Raw genomic sequence first — 18,498 nt, 5'->3', positions numbered from 1 at the left:
TTCTAACCACTGAACAATCTGGCTGTTCCTCTACTTCAGCATTCTGTGGCTCCCTCCTATACATCAGGGGCTTAGGAACAAGAAGAAGGGAGATGAAAACACTTGGTTTTTGCCTATTACTGAGTCATGAATTCAGAGCTGGAAGGCACTTGGAGAGACCTTAGTTCAATCTCCTCATTTTTCATATAAGCAAACTCAGGATCACAAAAGAATGATGATTTGGGAATGGGACTGTGGCCTCTTTTCCAACCTATCTTTTAGGGTTTGAAGTTAGAGAACAAAGCAAGGAGAGGGGTGTATGATATGTGAATTTAATCCTGGTTCAGTTTCTAGTGACTCATAATGCCAGGGGGAAATGTATGTGTGTGTGTGTGTGTGTGTGTATGTGTGTGTGTGTGTGTGTGTGGTAGGGGGTGGGGATACATTCTTGGGATATCAAGGTTGATGCTCACAGGGGTCCTGTGGGATAGTTTCAATACACTGGTAGCTGTCTCCCAAGACAGAGGAAGTCCCCAGAATAAGTCTGGATGCTGGGATGGGATCCTATTTGCCATTCCTTCTTTCATTTTCCCCTCTTCTTATTCTTACCCTTCTCCTCCATAATTCTGGGATCTTAGTTGGAAGGAACTTGAACGCTCATCCTTTCTGACCTTTCCCATTTTATAGATGAGGAAACTGAGGCCACTGAGGTGAACAACTAGTAAATAGCAGAGGTAAAACTCTGTAACACAATTCTGTTGATCCCTGGTCTAGTGAGTTGTTCCAGACTCCGGGGATTAGTGTGAAAATGATTGGACAAGAGAGATAAGAATGAATTCTGGTTTCCTTTTCCCAAACTCACTTTAAGTCTGATGTTATACCAGCTTCCTCCTTACTATGGTCCTGGTCTTGAGTCATTCTGACCTTGTCAAAAGAATAGTATTTATATTGTTATGACATTAACCCATCAGATATAGCAAGGAGAAATAAGATGACACCATATCTTTTTTTCTCTCTTCCAAACCTAGACTCTGGATAACTGCCTGATGGATTTCCTTTTTTCTGCAGAGAGAGGAGTGCATAGATTCATGATTGTTCCAACCACAATGGCAGACTAATCCTGAATGTTCAGAAGAATTGCTCAGAATGCTCAGAAAGTTAGCCATTCCGGGTCTCAGTTTTTAAAATAAATGGTGGTGGAATTGGGTTTAATGGTTTCTAGGCCCTTCATGTTTAATATTTTATAATCCTATGAAGTGGAGATAGGTTATGATCCATACCCATAGTGTAGGAGTGAATAAGTAGATGAGTGACAAGATGGGGGAGGATTGATAATAATAGCAAGTATCTATATTACTATTAATAGTTAATAATTAATAGTGAAATCATTAAATCAATAATATGAATACAATTAATATAATTAAATTAATTTAGATAATTATCATGACTAATATAACCAACACAATTACATTATTAATAACTTTCAGGTTTATAAAATAGATATGTTATTATTCTACCCATTTTATAGATAAGGAAGTTGAGCGAAGTGAAGGGACTTGGTCAGGCGCACCACACTGTAAATATCTGAGGCAAAATTTGAACTCAGGTCTGATTTCTGACCCAGCAGTTTATAAATTAGATACTTCTCTTATTCTAGCAATATGAATGATTGGAGTAGGATGAGGCATTTTGGGGAGAAATGACGCTAAGCATCTTGCGGTAGTTGAAAGGACTTGGTGTCTAGAATCAGGATTCATGGATTCAAATCCCAGATTTATCATTTGTCATTTTGATATTGCATAAACTACTGCATCCCACTGGCCTCGAGGCCAGTGTAACATGTTATCAGGTCAGGGCTAGGTAAGATTTCACTATAAAAGGAATAACCTGGTGAGGAAATTGCCTCTATCAATGCTCTGCAACTTGTAGTGGCAGAGAGCTCCCCTGAGCATCAAGAGATTGTGATTTATCTGAGGATCACACAGCCAGGCTACATGTCAGTGATAAGACTTGAACCCATGTCTTCATGAGCTTCAAGATCTAGAAAGGTTTCTACTACATCACAGCCAGGGAAAGGGAATGTGCATTTATTAAATGCCAAGTGTGCCAAGCACTATGTTCAGGGCTTTATAGATATTATCTCATTTGACTCAAGTGACTAGCTTAAAGCCTTTTAGGAGTGTGTATGTTCATGGTCACAACAAGGATAGTTAAAAAACTAAATAAAGCAGAGAAATGCAGAGGAGCAATAATAGAACTGTTTACATGCACACATGTGTACAGTATGGAAATGGATGTGTGTGTATGGGCATGTTTGCCTGTGGTTAGTGATTAGTGAGGAAAATGACTGAGCAGCTGCAAGTCTGTGTAGGTCTGTTCTTGTACTCATGTGTTATTGGATTCATAAATGTGTTTAATACCCAGATATCTATACCTATAGCCATCCATTTATCCATTCATCCATTTATTCATCCATCCATCCATCTATCTATTTATCTATCCATCCACCCGTCTGTCTATATCTATCTATCCAATCACCCGTCTGTCTATATCTATCTGTTTATCTATCTATCTATGGAATCCACTCATTATAATTCACTTAATAACTCATTTAAATAAAAAAAACTAGGCTCTGATTGGTAAGAATTTTGTCTTATTTTGTTGGAAATAAGGCCCCCCAAGTCCTGCCATCTCCATATGATGTAGAATGTTTTGATCTCTTTCCTTTCTAGATTTCTTTCATTGGAATATACACTTGAGGGCAGAAACTATCTTATGTGTGTATGCTTAGTTTAGCAAAGTGCTTGATATTTATTAATACATGATCTATCACCTACTTTTCATCTAGCTCTATATGTATCATCTATTTCTATCTGCCTATCATCTATCAATCTATTGTCTCTCTCTCTCTCTCTCTCTCTCTCTCTCTATATATATATATATATATATTTACCTACCACTTTCTAACTACTGGGGGAGCCACAGTTAGAAAAGATAGCTCTCATGGATCTTATGCGTCTCTATTTATATCTAGATATGTATATAATTTGCATGTACTTATACATACAAGAGTGTACTTGAATTCCCTTGGGGAGCGGAGAAGGCCTCATTATTCTATTATCCATATTCACATTCTGAATGAAATCCCTTGAATGAAATCAAGTCCTTATTAGGCTTGTGTGGGAGCCATGGGTCGGGGTGCTTCTTGACGCAGCTTGCTGATGGCTTTGGGGTCTGGGGAGTGCCAAATTTTTGACATCTTAAGGAGTGGTACTTGGGGGAAAAGGGGATTATATTGGGAAGGGCAGAGAGGAAGATAAAGGGAAAACAGGTCTGGGTCTTCCTTCCTTCCTTCCTTCCTTCCTTCCTTCCTTCCTTCCTTCCTTCCTTCCTTCCTTCCTTCCTTCCTTCCTCCCTCCCTTCCTCTTTCCTTCCTTCTTCCCTCCCTTCCTTCCTCCCTCCCTCTTTCCTTCCTTCCCTCTTAAATTTCCAATCAATAAACCATTTGGGATAATTTGAAAAAGCTTGCTTCCAGTGAGCTAGTATATATTTTTGCAAATCTGCCCCTGAACTTGGGGAAGGAATGGGGGGATTTGGGAACAAAGTTCTTGCTTCCCTATTTTCCATTTGCTTAGTGTCTCCAGACAGATTGTCTGTTTCTCCTCAATTTCCTTCAGGGGGAGAGAGGGGAAGAAGTGGGAACAGAAAGTAGTTTAACTTTAAAAAAGACATTCCCACATTGTACCTGAATGTCTTCCTCATATCTTTACTTACCTTAGGATTGGGAAGAGACATTAGAACAAAAGGACTCTTGATTTGAGACTTTAAACCAGACCAAAAAAAATGAAACAAAACAAAAGGCCAGCCCTCCTCCCTCACCAAATTCCAGGCCACAGGGACTTCCCACTTAATCCTAGCCATGATTGAAGGCTTCCAGGTTTCCTTCTGAGCTATTATGCAGGTCTCCTTGTAGTCCAGAAGAGGGAGAGTATGGAGCAGTATAACCAGCAGGGAGTGCTCCCTTCTCAAGAATGACTGATCTGGAACTCAAGAGAGGGTGGAGGCTGGAGAAGGGGAAGAAGGAAAGAGCTGGGTCTTAAAGAAGAGGATGTATATAGGCTAAGTGCCCCTTGTCTTCTTTGCTCTTTGGAGTTTAGGTACATGTGCCCTTCTGAAGCCCCCCATACAGACTGAATGCCCCACCCCTCAAAAAAAGCACAAATAGGTAGTTCAGACACATCCTCCAACACACACACACACACACACACACACACACAGACACAGATACACACACAGACACACGGACACAGACACATACACACATAGACACATGCACAGACACAGACACATACAGACACATACTCACACACCAAGACACAACACACAGACACACACACACACATAGGCACACAGACACAGACACATACACACATAGACACATGCACAGACATAGACACATACTCACACACCAAGACACACACCCAAGACACACTGAGACACATATAGACACACATACACTCACACACATCCAGAACACAGAGACATACACAGACATACATGGATACACACAGACATACACTTAGAAGCACACAGAGACATACATATACAGATATACACACAGACACCCACTCATATACACACACATACACACACACTTACATAATAAAGGATACAAAAATACAGACACCCAGAGATACACAGAGACATACTCACACACATAAAGACATACATATAGAACATATAGACATACACAGACACACACATAGACACACAAATAGATATACACACAGACACAGAAGACATATACAAACACACATTACATGCATAAAGATAGACAGAGACATTTATAGACACACACATACAAACATATATAATACATAATACATACAGACACAGAGAGACACACAAATACATATATATATATATATATATATATATATATATATCCACGTACATACACATCCAGACACCCAGACATAGACATAGATACAGATATACATACACACAGACATGCACAAATATAGATACATGGGCACATACCCAGACATGCACAGATACACACAGACACAGACACAGGCATACATACAGATAGCAAAATATAGACACATACCCATATACACAGACACACACATACAACACATAGACACAGACACACACGACACTCACATAGACACAAATACAGGGACACAGACACATACTCACAGATGCTTTTTTTGGGAAGCTGGAAGCAGGTTACCATAGAGTAGGTTTTTTTATTTGGGGTTCAGGGAACTTCAAAGAGCCTGGGAACAGATTTTAGGGAGTCTGAATTAATATGGGAAAAAACTGACATCTTTATTTTCACTAACTGAATTATAGCAGTTTTCTCTGATTATTTAAAAACACTTTGAGAATGGCTCTGTAAGTTTTACCAGGTTGCCAAAGGGGCCTATAACCTCACTTCCAATATGGGTCTCTGGGGGGAATAGCTGAGAGAAGGGTGGTGAAAGGGTAATTCTGCCCCATTGGTCTGAGAGCTTCTGCTACTGGGATGCCCACTTCTAGAGACATCCAAGGAGTCAGAGAGCTCTGATCTGTGCCCAGCAGAAGCTCTCTGAAGATTTTTACAACCCAGAATCTGGCCAGCTTAACTGAATGATTCAGTCACCCCTGAAGAGGAGTCAAGAAGGCTCCTCTTTGTGAGTTCAAATCTGACCTCAGAGACACTTACTAGCTGTGTGATCCTGGGCAAGTCTCTTAGCCCTGTTTGCCTCAGTTCCTCATCTGTAAAATAAGCTGGAGAAGAAAATGATAGAGCTGCAAACAGCCTCTAGAGACCCCCAGAAACCCCAAAGGGGCACGTGGAGCATGGGTCATGGATGCCAATGAATTTTTTATAATGAGGAATTTCTTATAATATTTTATCATGGAGAGAGTACTAAGAACTAGCTATACAATTCACTGGATCTTGGTTTTCTCATCTGTGAAATCAAATTGTTGGATGAGGAGGAATTCTTAACTCTGTGTGTGTGTGTGTGTGTGTGTGTGTGTGTGTATGTCTGTGTGTTTGTCACCTCTGCCTTTGGCAGTCCAGAGAAACCTTTGGATGGACTTTTCAGGATTATGCTTTGTCTCCTACTGTCATAACTGAAGGAAATGCTGTTTTAATTAGAGGTTGGTTAAAGTTGAAAGGTTTTTTCCCCTCATCCAAGTTCATAGAACCTCTGAAATCTCTCCACAGTCCCCTTACCTGAGGTGAAGAAACCCTGAACTAGAGTCTCACTTAATTGGTTTTCTTACAACACTAAAACCTGCTAGCCTGTGTTATGACCTGGAGTTATGCTGGAGCCAGCTCAAACCTGTTCAAAAGACCTACTGTTAAATTTTCAGTGTGAGCATATACACGTCGGCAAATGCTATAAATCAGGGCTTAATTTATTGTTTTGTTGATTGCTAAAGACTGGAAAAGGTGACGGAGAAAATGTTAATAATGAATGTTAGGGTTAAAAGTGTGCCATGCTTCCTTTTTTCCCCCTCCCTCTTTTCTTTTCTGGAAACCCTCTTGTTAAACATGTACTCTGTTTACCACTAACCCTTGTTTTTATTCATGTAAAGTGAGGGGTCTGGCCTAAATAATTCCTAAATTTTCTTCCATCTTTAAATGTTTGCTCTTATAATCCTACCTATGTGCCTATTGGTGTTTTGGTTTTACTGTGAGAAATGGGTTCAAATCTGCTACTACTGCTGCTGCTACTCACTTCTTCCTGTCTCATTTTAGGAATGGTTTTAATTCTCTCTGGGCTTCTCATTTTTTCTCTTTAAAATGAGATGTTATCTCAAGTCTTTTACAACTACAAATCTTCTGAACTTATGATTTTTAAGGTTGACTCCCTTCTCTTTTTCTTCCACCTATCCCTTTACATCAATCTGAACTCCTATCTTAGTAAATTGCTTCCTAGTGATCCTAGGAACTCTTGGGCTACCAGTTGCAGTCTGAAAAAAGGATGCGAGGCAGTAAGGCAGACAGGCTGAATCACAGGGATATTGCCCAGAGAATGACCTTCTCACAATGGAATGTGACCCAGTTGGTCTACCTGGGACAGAGGGGAGAAAGTTGAAGATCTCTTTCCCTGTTTTCTCTTATTTGCCTTCATATTCCTTGCTCCTTGCCACTCCTCATGCCCTACAAAACCAGAATTTTGGGGGAGGTGAGGAAAACATACAGGTACCAAGACTGATGCTTCTTGTCTTTCCTAGTTTCCTGAAAGTCTAGAGGCAAAGGCTAGAGAGCTGACTTCTGAGTTAGGAAAACCTGGGCAGCAGCTAGATGGTATAGTGGATAGAGAGCTGAGCTTGGCTGGTGTCTTCCTGACTTGAGTTCAAATCCAGCCGTAGATACTTACTAGCTGTATGAGTCTAGGCAAATACCTTAAAGCTGTTTGCCTCAGTTTTTTTTATCTATAAAATAACCTGGAGAAGGCAACAGCAAACCACTCCAGTATGTTTGCCAACAAAACCTCCAAATGGAGTCACTAAGAGTTGGACAAAACTGAAATTGTTGAACAACAAAAAGGGGTGGATGGCATGGTAATGCATGTCTGTAATCCCTGCTAATTACTAAGGGGTGCTAAATTTACTGGATCACTTGAATTTGGGGGTTCTGAGCTATGGTAGGATGTCTGGCAACAACAACAACAATAATAATACTTTTGAGACCAAGGGGAATTGAGGTGGGTTGAAAAAGAGGTGACCAGGCTGCCAAAGAAAGGCAAACTGGCTTACTGCAGAAATGGAGTATATCAGTAGGGTCAAGCTTGTGCTTCACTTCCAGCCTGGGTGAGACAGGATAACCATGTCTCAAAAGACAGGAGGGATTGGAAGAGAGGAGAGAAAAGGAGAGAGAAGGAGAAGAAAGGAGGAGGGGGGGGGAGGAAGAAGAACAAGAATGAAGTAGGAGAAAAAAGAAGAAAAAGAAGAAGAAAAGAAAAAAAGAAGGAAGAAAGGAAAAGAAGAAAAGAAAGAAGGAAGGAGGAGAAAAAAGGAAGGAGAAAAAGAAGAAAAAGAAGAAAAAGAAAAATTCTTTTGTTCCGGAATGTATGCAAACAGAAGCTAAATGACCCCTAACTGAGGACATTGGAGGGGACATTCCTTGTGCTATGTGGGAAGGAGGAGAGGGGAGAAGGGTAAAGATAGCATAGGGGATGATGATGAGAAAGGAGTCCCCACAGTAGAGACAGGAGAGGTTCCTGCACACTCTTTGCCAGACTACAGTTTCTTGGAGGCAGGTGTCACCTTATGATCCTATTTCATTCCCTCCACAGTGCTTAATTGCACAGTAGATACTCAATAAACACTTGCAGGGAATCCATAAACTCTTGGGCAAAAATATACATCATTATTTTCACTAACTTTTAGCTTCCTTTGTAATCCTGTGTGTTTTATTTTATGTATTTAAAAATGATTATGAGAATAGGTCCATAGGCTTCATCAGACTGCCAAAGAGGGCCATGACAGGAGGGGAAAGGAATTTATTAAGTTCCTACTGTTTGTTAAGCTCTTTGCACATATTACATTTGAACTTTGCAACAGTCTTGGGAGGCAGATACTTTTATGATCCTCATTTTACAATTGAGAAAACTGAGGCAGACAGAACTTAAGTAACTTGCCTAGGATAATGCAGCATTTTCTTTTTCAACAGTTAGAAACATTTGGTTAGTGGGTTTTTTTAATCCTCTACTGCTTCTCCCCTGTCATTCTCCACCTTTTCAAAGGTGCTAGTTATCTTTTCTATCATATTCACACTCTTCAGCTTCAAGAGCTCCAATTCAACATTATCTGAAATATAGACTCCTTCTATTGAACACCATATTGCCCACCAATAATGTTGGCTTGCCAGAGCCAATTGTTAAATTTTCAGCATGAAAATTTTTACATCTTGGGAATCAATAAATGTTACAAATTAGAACTTAGTTTATTGCTTTGTCAATTGTCTGGACTTAAGAAAGTGATGCAGAAAATGTTAATAATGTGGATAAAATGTAAAAGTGTATCATGCATTTTTGGAGAGCTATGTGTTAAAGATCTACCCCAAAGTTGATATCTAAGCTCTATTCAAAGATGTCCAGAGGTAGGGTACTTACTATGTGCTAGTTCATCCTACGCTGGGTCAGCTATAATTATTAGGAAGTTTTTCTTTATATCCTCCTTCTCAGTCAGCACTAAGAATAAATTTATGAGCCAAGGAGGAAGGAGGGAGTGTGTGTATTGATGCTTGAGTTAATTGACAGTTTCTCCAAAGAAATGATACTTTGACACTCTGTGTCCTTAAATTTTGAGCAGACATTTGATGACTGGTACACTTTTGTTATACCACAGGGATTCTTAGTTAAGTGGTACAGAGTGCCGGAACATCCGAGTTCAAAGGTAGCTTCAGAAACTTGCTAGCTGTGTCATCTTGGGCAAGTCACTTATCTGTTTGCCTCAGTTTCCTTATTTCTACATTGGTAAAATAATAGCATCTACTTCCCAGGGTTGCTATGAGGATAAAATGAAATAAAAAATTGTAAAGTATTTAGCACAGTGCTTGGCACATCCTAAGTGCTATATAAATGTTACTTGGATGATGATGATGATGATGATGATGAGACACACTGGATAGAGTCAGTATAGAATCAGGAATATCTGAGTTTAAATCTGGTCTCAGATACTTATTAGCTGTGCGACCCTTAATTTTTATTGCTTCAGTTTCCTCAGCTGTAAAATGAAACTCATAATAGCACTTACCTTCCAGGGTTGTTGCAAGGATCAAATTTAATGTGTGCAAAGAGCTTGGCATACAGCAGGCACCTAGTAAGTGCCTTTTCCCTTGTGTCATGATCCCCTTTGTCAGTCTGATAAAGCCTATAGTCCTCTTGTCCTAATTGTTTTAAATATATAAAATAAAATATGTAAAATGACAAAGGAAACCAAAAGTTAGCAAAAATAACGATGTACATTTTTGTTCAAGAGTTTCCTGGGGCTCCAGTTAAGAACTCTTGGTATAGAGATATGTGAGTGACTTGCTCCCCCCAAAAGGATAGGAAATAGGAGATGGATAATCTGAAAGGAAATGCATTTTGATTTTTGAAGAGCAAAGGACTTTGGGTGCTCAGTACATTACACAGGGTTATAATAATAGATTACAAATTTAGAGAATCTGTTCCAAATGTTCACATGGACTATTTGTGCCCAACACATAGTAGAGCTTGCTAAGATTGTACTGGTCTGATTAGCCATGGTTGGAAACACTGTAACTTGATTCCAACACAATGATGACATTTAAGTCCTCTTTGAGAACAAGAAACAACATTTAACCAACAAGAGCTCACACTATAATACTAGTATTTGGTTTGCTACCTAAGGATCTAAGATTGCATCTGCATCTACCTTCCTTTTTCTGATATAGATTACAACCCTTCTCTAATTAAGCAGGTCTCCATGAGTTGTATTGGCTGAGAAATGCATCTCTTTACAGCCAGTATAGAGATGAACCTTTTCAAATTTAGTTAGGCTGGTCTCCAGGTGACACATATATATTAATAAAGGAGCAGAGAGCCAGAGATAAAAGGACTTTAAAGGTCATAAAGTCTGATCTCCTTATTTTTATAGATCAGTCAGGTAATCCATAAATATTTATTAAGCCCTTACTATGTGCCAGGCATTGTGCTATGTTCTGAGGACCCAAAATTAAGCAAATGATAATCCTTGTTCTCCAGGAGGTCAGATTCTAATAGAAAAATAGGAGGAAGCCAGATTGTGAAAGGCTTTGAATGCCAAACACCGGATTTGCTATTTGATTTTAGAAGTGATAGAGAGACTCTGGACATAAACCGAGTTATACATAATAGATTCAAGATAATCTCAAAGGGAAAGTGCAAAATTAAGGGGAATAGGGAAAGGTTTCTTGTAGAAAGTAGAATTTTAACTGAGACCTGAAGAAAGAGAGGGAAGTCAAGAGCCAGAGATAAGGAGGCAAGGAATTCTGTGTGTGGAGTAAGGCCAATGAAAATGCCTGGAGTTGGGAAATGGGAGTGTCTTGTTTGAGGATGGCAGGAAGACCAACAGCACTGGATAGCAGAAGATGTACAGGTGAGTAATGTATGAGACTGGAAAAGTAGAAGGGAGCCAAGTTGTGAAAAGCTTCGAATGCCAAACACAGAGTTTTATATTTGATCCTAGAAGTGATAGGGAGTCTCTAGGATTAATTGAGGAGACATGGTCAGACTTGTGCTTTAACAACTGAGCGGAACATGAACCACAGCGGGGAGAGACTCGAGACAGGGAAACCAACCAACAAATGGGGAAAAGGAGGACCATAGGGATTAAGTGAATTACTTAACATTATACAGATAATAGCTGGATTTCTACTGAGGATCTCCGACTTTCTTACAATCCTATGATGATCTGATCTCTTCTCAGAGTTTTATTTTTTAGTTTCTGAGGATCCCTCAGAGTTTGCCCTCCACTGGATAGCTTTTTAATTTTAATTTAAAATTTAAAATTGGCTTTTAAAAATAGTATCTTATTTTTCCAAAGATAGTTTTCAATATTCACTTTTGCAAAACCTTGTATTCCAAAATTTTCTCCTTCTCCTGGACTTCCTCCCTCCCCTAGATAGCAAGCAATCTGATATAGGTTAATCATGTGCAATTCTTCTAAACATATTTCCATATTCATCATACTACATGAGAAAAATGGGATCAAAAGTGGAAAAAAAAACACAAGAAAGAAAAAACAACAATAAGAAAAGGTGAAAATACTATGCTTTGATCTCCATAGTTTTCTCTCTGGATGCAGATGGCACTTTCTATCACAAGTTTATTGGAATGGCCTTGACTTAGTGACATAGCTTTTGAAACTTCCCCAGGTTACCTTCATACCAGGACTGAGCAAAGGAGTGGGAGGGTAGCAGACTAAGAAGAGAATTATCCTTCTCATTTTGTTGAAGAAACTAAAGTTCAGAGATCCTTATCCAGGACTACAAAGCTAATGTGCATTGGAGTCAAATCTATTACTCAAAGTTCAGTAATTTTATCTCACTGTTCAAAAATGTTTTTGAATAAATGAATAAATGTTTGTAGAACAGGACGTGGCAACTGTTTTGAGGGTCTTCCTTCACCCACAGAGATTGGGGTCATAGAAGGAAGATCTTTCTCCCAAGGAAAGGTACTTTTCAAAGGTCCCTCACTAAAATTCAAAAGCTCTTGGGGGAGGCGTCATGTTAGGCTGCTGGAATGGAAAGAACACTGGATTTGAAGTCAGGAAATGTGACTCTCAATTTTAACTAGCCATGGGATGATACTTATCCTCCTTGAGCTTCAGTTTGCTTATCTCTTAAATGGAATCAGTAACACACTACCCACCTCATAGATTTCTGGGGAAAGCAATTTGTTAACCTTAAAGTGCTACAGAAATAGGAGCTATATTATTTTAAAAAAATTTTGAATTCCAAATTCCCTTCCTTACTCTAGTCTTTTTACCACCCATTGAAAGTCATACAAAGCCAATTTCCATATTAACCCAAGCTTAAAAAAAAGAAAGCAAGAAAAATATAGAAAGTGAAAAAAGTATGCTTCAATCTGCGTGCAGAATTCATCAATTTTCTCTCTGGAGGTGGACAGCATTTCTCATCATGAGTATTTGGAATTGTCTTGTATTATTATATTGATCAGATTAGCCAAATATTTACCAGTTGGTCATCGTTACAATATTACTCTTACTATGTACAATAATCTTCTGGTTCTGTTCACTTCACTTTATATCAGTTCATATAAATCTTCCCTGGTTTTTCTGAAGTTATTCCCTTCATCATTTCTTATAGCTATTTATATGCCACACAACCATATGCTACAACTTGTTCATCTATTCCCCAATTGATGGGCATGACCTTAATTTCCAATTTTTTGCTAGCACAGAAAGAGCTGCTATAAATATTTTTGTACGTAACAAGTCTTTTTTCTTTGTCTTCGATCTCTTTGGGATACAGACCTAATAGTGGTATTTCTGGGTCAAACTATATGCACAGTTTTATAATTCTTTGGGCATAGTTCCAAATTGTTCTCCAGAATGGTTGGACCAGTTCACAATTTCACCAAGAGAGCTATAATAACTATTATTATTATCTGTTAACCCTTTGGTTATCTCTTAGTAGTCAACACCAATATCAGTGTTATTAGCAGGGCAATCAGTTTTGGCCTCTTCCCTCAAACTCAAGGGTAGGAGCCAGTGGACAGAAACATTCAGAGTAACTGGGAATCTATCATTAACATTGAAAAAGGAATAATACCAATTCATGCATTGGCTTTTGGAAAGGAGTACAGAAAAAAAGGAGTTAAATAAGAATTTGTCCACATATTACTGAGCATTCTCTTATGATTGGTCTTTTTGTCAGTTCATTAGGTTTTCTTACTCTAGACTGATATATTCATAAAGTTTCTTGTGCTCTATTACATTATTATATTATATATCCAATATATTATTAATTATTAATAATATATATTATAAAACATTTTTCTCTCTCTTTCTCTTTTTATGTATTAGGGTGGGAGATGGAGGAGAGTTTGATTTGTGTTGCTTACAGTTAGTCTGAAGTCCTAGGTTTAGCTGGCCAGCTTCTGGTTAGACATCACATGTGCTGGGTTCTATCCAAGGTTGGGATGAGAGACCCAGGATAACTGTGTCACAGAATTGCATACATGCTGTTGTTTTCATATACACAAATTTTATTTAGCTGAGTTTCTTGAGCCTAAGCACTGTATCTCTTTTAAATTCTTAAGTCACAGAGGAAACATGGAATAGGAACTAGAGTGCTGGATTTGGAGTTGGTAATATTAGTATTGAAATCCCTCCCAAAATACTTATTTAGCTGTGTGATCCTGCATAAATAATTTTACCTCTCTAATTCTCAGTTTCCTCACCTGTAAAATGGGCATAAGAATGGCACCTATCTCACCAGGTTGTTTTGAGAATCAAATGAGATAATGCCTGAAAGACTTTGCAAGTCATAAAAGCGCTATAAGAATGTCAACTCTTATTAATCTAAACTGTACCATAATCCAGGGATTGACTCAGGGCAGGCGCCAGAGAGGGAGAGCCAAAGACAAATCTCGATGATGTCATAGTTTCTCTTAAGGCTTATTGCTAACACACATATGCCTGTCACTATGGAATGCATACCACAAGCCATCCACTCCTGCGGTAGAGGAAATGGGAAACCTTCCCATCCACAAGGGAAGGGGAAGGGGAAGGGGAAAGAGTCCCAAGGCAAATGTTTGGGGCACCAGCAGAGGATTAAAAAGTCAGGAAAAAAATTTTCTTTTCCTTTTTAAAAAAGAAGAGGCAGGGAAGGAAAGAGTCATAGACTCAGGGCCAAGTTCATCTGATATTTATTTACTGTGTGACCATGGGCAAATTACTTAGTCTCTCTGAATTCTTGGTGGATAGTTAAGTGTTACAATGTGTACAGTGCAAGGTCTGGAGTCAGGAAGATTCATCTTCCTGAGTTTGAATCTAACCTTAGATACATAGTAGCTGTGTGACCCTATTCAAGTCCCTTAACCCTGTCTGCCTCAGTTTCTTCATCTATAAAAAGACCTGGAGATAAAAATGGCAAACCACTCCATTTTTTGCCATGAAAATCCCAAAGGGGGTAAGAGAGTGGGAACACATTAAAAATGATGGAACAATAACAACTGGATCTCAATTTTCTCCTCCATTACTGAGAGAAGTAAGTAAAAAGAATGATTTTGATGATAACATTATAAAGAAAAACAATGTTGAAAAACTTGAGAACTCTGATGAGTACAGTAAGTTCAGAGCACTAAAGAAGTAGCATGTATCTCTTGTCAGAGAGGGAATTTAAAATTCAAAATGAAGCTCTTCCTGGGAAGAGGGGGTAAGGTGGGGCAAAGGACATACACTTTTGGACATGGCTTATGTGCAATATGTTTTGTGGGACTGCACATGTTAATTATGAGAGTTTTCTTTTTCATTCTTTTTGTTCAATTATGGGATGGGCAGCAGGAGGGAGAGAAAAGAAATATTTGTATAAATCAATCAAATAATTAATTTTTATTCTCACTTGTATAATGGGGATATTATTATTTGTACTCCCTGACTCATAGGGATTCTGTGATCCAAGAACTTTGTGAACCTTTAATTGCTTTAGAAAGCTGTGTTATTTTTATTAAGCCGAGAGGATTTAGAAAAAGGCAATCCTCAGAAAGCTAGGACCTGGGCAGGGACCATACCAAGAGAGCTCTAGGCTGAGGAGAGGGTGTTGCTGTTCAGTAGTTTTTCAGTCATGTCCAACTCTTTGTGACCCCATTTAGGGCTTTCTTGGCAAAGATACCAGAGTGGTTTGTCATTTCTTTCACAAGCTCATTTTACATATGAGGCAGATGAGGCAAACAGCAAAGATCACATAGCCAGTAAGAGTCTGAGGCTGGATTTGAACTCAGGAAGATGAGTCTTCCTGACCTGATATCTAGTGCTCTATCTACTATGCCACCTAACTGCCCTCTGAAGGAAGGGGGCCAGAAATAAAAAATTAGATTCTGAATCTATTCTGGGTTCCATTATAGGCTCTCAAAGCAAAATATATGAGAGCCTAAATCCAGGACAAATATTAGGGAGGATTTGAATGAGCCAGACAAGTCTGGGATGAGAGATAAGAAGCAGCAGGGGAAGGTGTCTCCCTCTTTGTAACCAGGAAGCATCCACCCTGAAATGTAACTCATGCAAGATAAACAACAGTTTTGGGATCTCATATGGCAAGCCATTCCATAATGACAGAAGATGCTGGTAATTGATAAGCAGTATTTAAAAGTTGATTTGGAAAGAGCAATTGAGTAAGACTTTGCAATTTGTTTTTTTAATCCAGTAGTTTCTCAAAGAGAGGAGGCTCCACTTCTAAGTCATTACTTTTAATTTAGCATCTGTGGAGTGTACAAGGCAAATCATCAGACTACCAAAGCTTGGTAGAAATATTCTTTGGTTGTGCAGCAAGATAAATATGGAAATGTGTTTAAAGAATTGCACATGTTTAACCTATATTGCATTATTTGCTGTCTAGAGGAAGGGAAAAGTAGGGAGGAAGGGAGAAAACTATGGAACGTAAGATTTTGCAAAGGTGAATGTTGAAAATTATATTTGTAGGTATTTTGAAAAAAGACAACATCAAAAATTAATTAATTAATTAATTAAATTTAAATTAAAACTTAAATTAAAATTTAAAAAAGCAACATTCTTTGGGAATACTGGATGCTTTTCTTCCAGACTACAGGGATGAAACAGGAGAAATTGTTGTTTCAGGCAACTAGGTGGTACAGTGAAGAAAGCAACAGGCCTGGAGTTAGGAAGATTTAATGCAAATCTTGTCTTAGACACTAACTGTGTGACCCTTATTAAGTTATTTGACCTCAGTTTCCCCATTTGTAATATAGAGATAATGATAACTACATTTCAAATTTGTTGTGAAAATCAAATGAATGTAATGAAGATCAAATGGAAAGCACATTGCCTGGTACATAGCAAATGTATATAAATATAAATAGCTGGGTGGCACAGTAGATAGAGTGAGTCTGGAGTCAGGAGGACTTGAGTTCAAATCTTGCCTCAGACACTTACTAGTTGTGTGACCTTAGGCAAGTCACTTAACTCTGTTTAACAATTATAACAATTGTTATTGTAACAATAACAAACTTAGTTTCCATATCTGTAAAATGAGGATCAGTTGAGATTATTGAAAACTACTTAGCACAATGCTTAGCATATAGTAAAGACTAGATAAATTATTAGTTATTAATAGTTATTATTATTATTCAACAAACATAGAGGTAGCCAGATGGGTCAATGAATAAAGTATGGGACCTGGAGTTAGGAAGACCTGAATCAGGCACACTTAACTTATATATATAGAGTTCTTTGCAATGTGCTTTACATTTGTGAACTCATTTGATCTCGTGGACAAGTCTAAGAGATAGGTAGGTAGTACAACTAATAGTATCCCCATTTTACAGAAGAGGTGGCAGATACATGGAGAAAAGTGACTTGACACAGCCAGAATTTCAAGCCTGGCTTCCTTACCCCACTTTTCCCTAGGCTTTCTTTCTCAGTACACTGCTCTCTTGGACAGCCCTGCACTCCAGGAGCTGACAATTTGGTTGGGAGAAAAGACTTAGGTCTAACAAAAATGTGTATAAACAGTACAAAACAGTAACCTCTGGGCCATTTGAGCTCTAGGAGTGGGTCAAATGAAAGGCAATAACCTAAAGTGAGATGGGCTGTATCTGCATGTAGTGAGCAGAGCTCATTAGAGTGACACACTACAAAAACAAAGGTTGATGGCCCTTTAGGAGAAAGGTTGTATGGGGGAATCTTGTTCAGTTTGGGGTTGGATTAGGTGCCTTTGAAGAATTTTCCAACTCTGAGATTCTGCAATAGGTTTGAGCCAGAGAATAACAATAAGCACTCACCCATTGCTTTTGTCTGGACTCTCATACATCACTAATCTTTGCCCTGGGCTACGCAGGCATATCTTGGAGATAATTGTGGGTTCCAATTCCAAATCACCACAATAAAGCAAATCACACAAACATTTTGGCTACCTAGTACATATAAAAGTTTATATGTACTATATATATGTTTATAATATAATATACTATATATACTATACTGTAAGTCTAAGTGTGAAATAATATTATGTCTAAAAAAGTACATTATTGTGTCCTGCTTTCTAGAGCCCCCAAGTTGGGGTGACAAAATGTACCATGCTTTCTAGAGCCCCCACACTGGGGTGATTAAAATATACCATCTTACTTACATGAACTGATGCTAAGTGAAATGAGCAGAACCAGGAGATCATTATATACCTCAACAATTATACTATATGAGAATGTATTCTGATGGAAGTGGATTTCTTCAACAAAGAGATCTTACTCAGTTTCAATTGATCAAAGATGGACAGAAGCAGTTACACCCAAAGAAAGAACACTGGGAAATGAATGTAAACTGCCTGCATTTTTGTCTTTCTTCCCAGGTTATTTTTACCTTCAGAATCCAATTCTTCTTGTGCAACAAGAGAACTGTTTGGTTCTGCACACATATATTGTATCTAGGATACACTGTGACATGTTTAACTTGTATAGGACTGCTTGCCATCTAGGGGAGGGGGTGAAGAGAGGGAGGAGAAAAGTCAGAACAGAAGTGAGTACAAGGGATAATGTTGTAAAAAAATTACCCAGGCATGGGCTCTGTCAATAAAAAGTTATAATAAAAAAAATACTGTTTTAGTGGAGTAGTGATGAGGCAGGACTCCTGAGGATGGTGGAAAAATGGAGTCTGTTTATTCCAAGGACTTTCCCCTTTTTATACTCTCATATCCTTATGTAACAAAAATACTGGGAATGTGCCCAATATATACTGTGCACGTGGGACCACATAAACAACTTGCTATTGTATGTAGTTGGCCGCCTGGTATCACTCTGCTTCAATCACAACACA

This window comes from Sarcophilus harrisii, chromosome 5 (assembly GCF_902635505.1).
Source record: "Sarcophilus harrisii chromosome 5, mSarHar1.11, whole genome shotgun sequence".
In the NCBI taxonomy this organism is placed as follows: Eukaryota; Metazoa; Chordata; class Mammalia; order Dasyuromorphia; family Dasyuridae; genus Sarcophilus; species Sarcophilus harrisii.
This window is presented reverse-complemented; position numbering follows the sequence as displayed.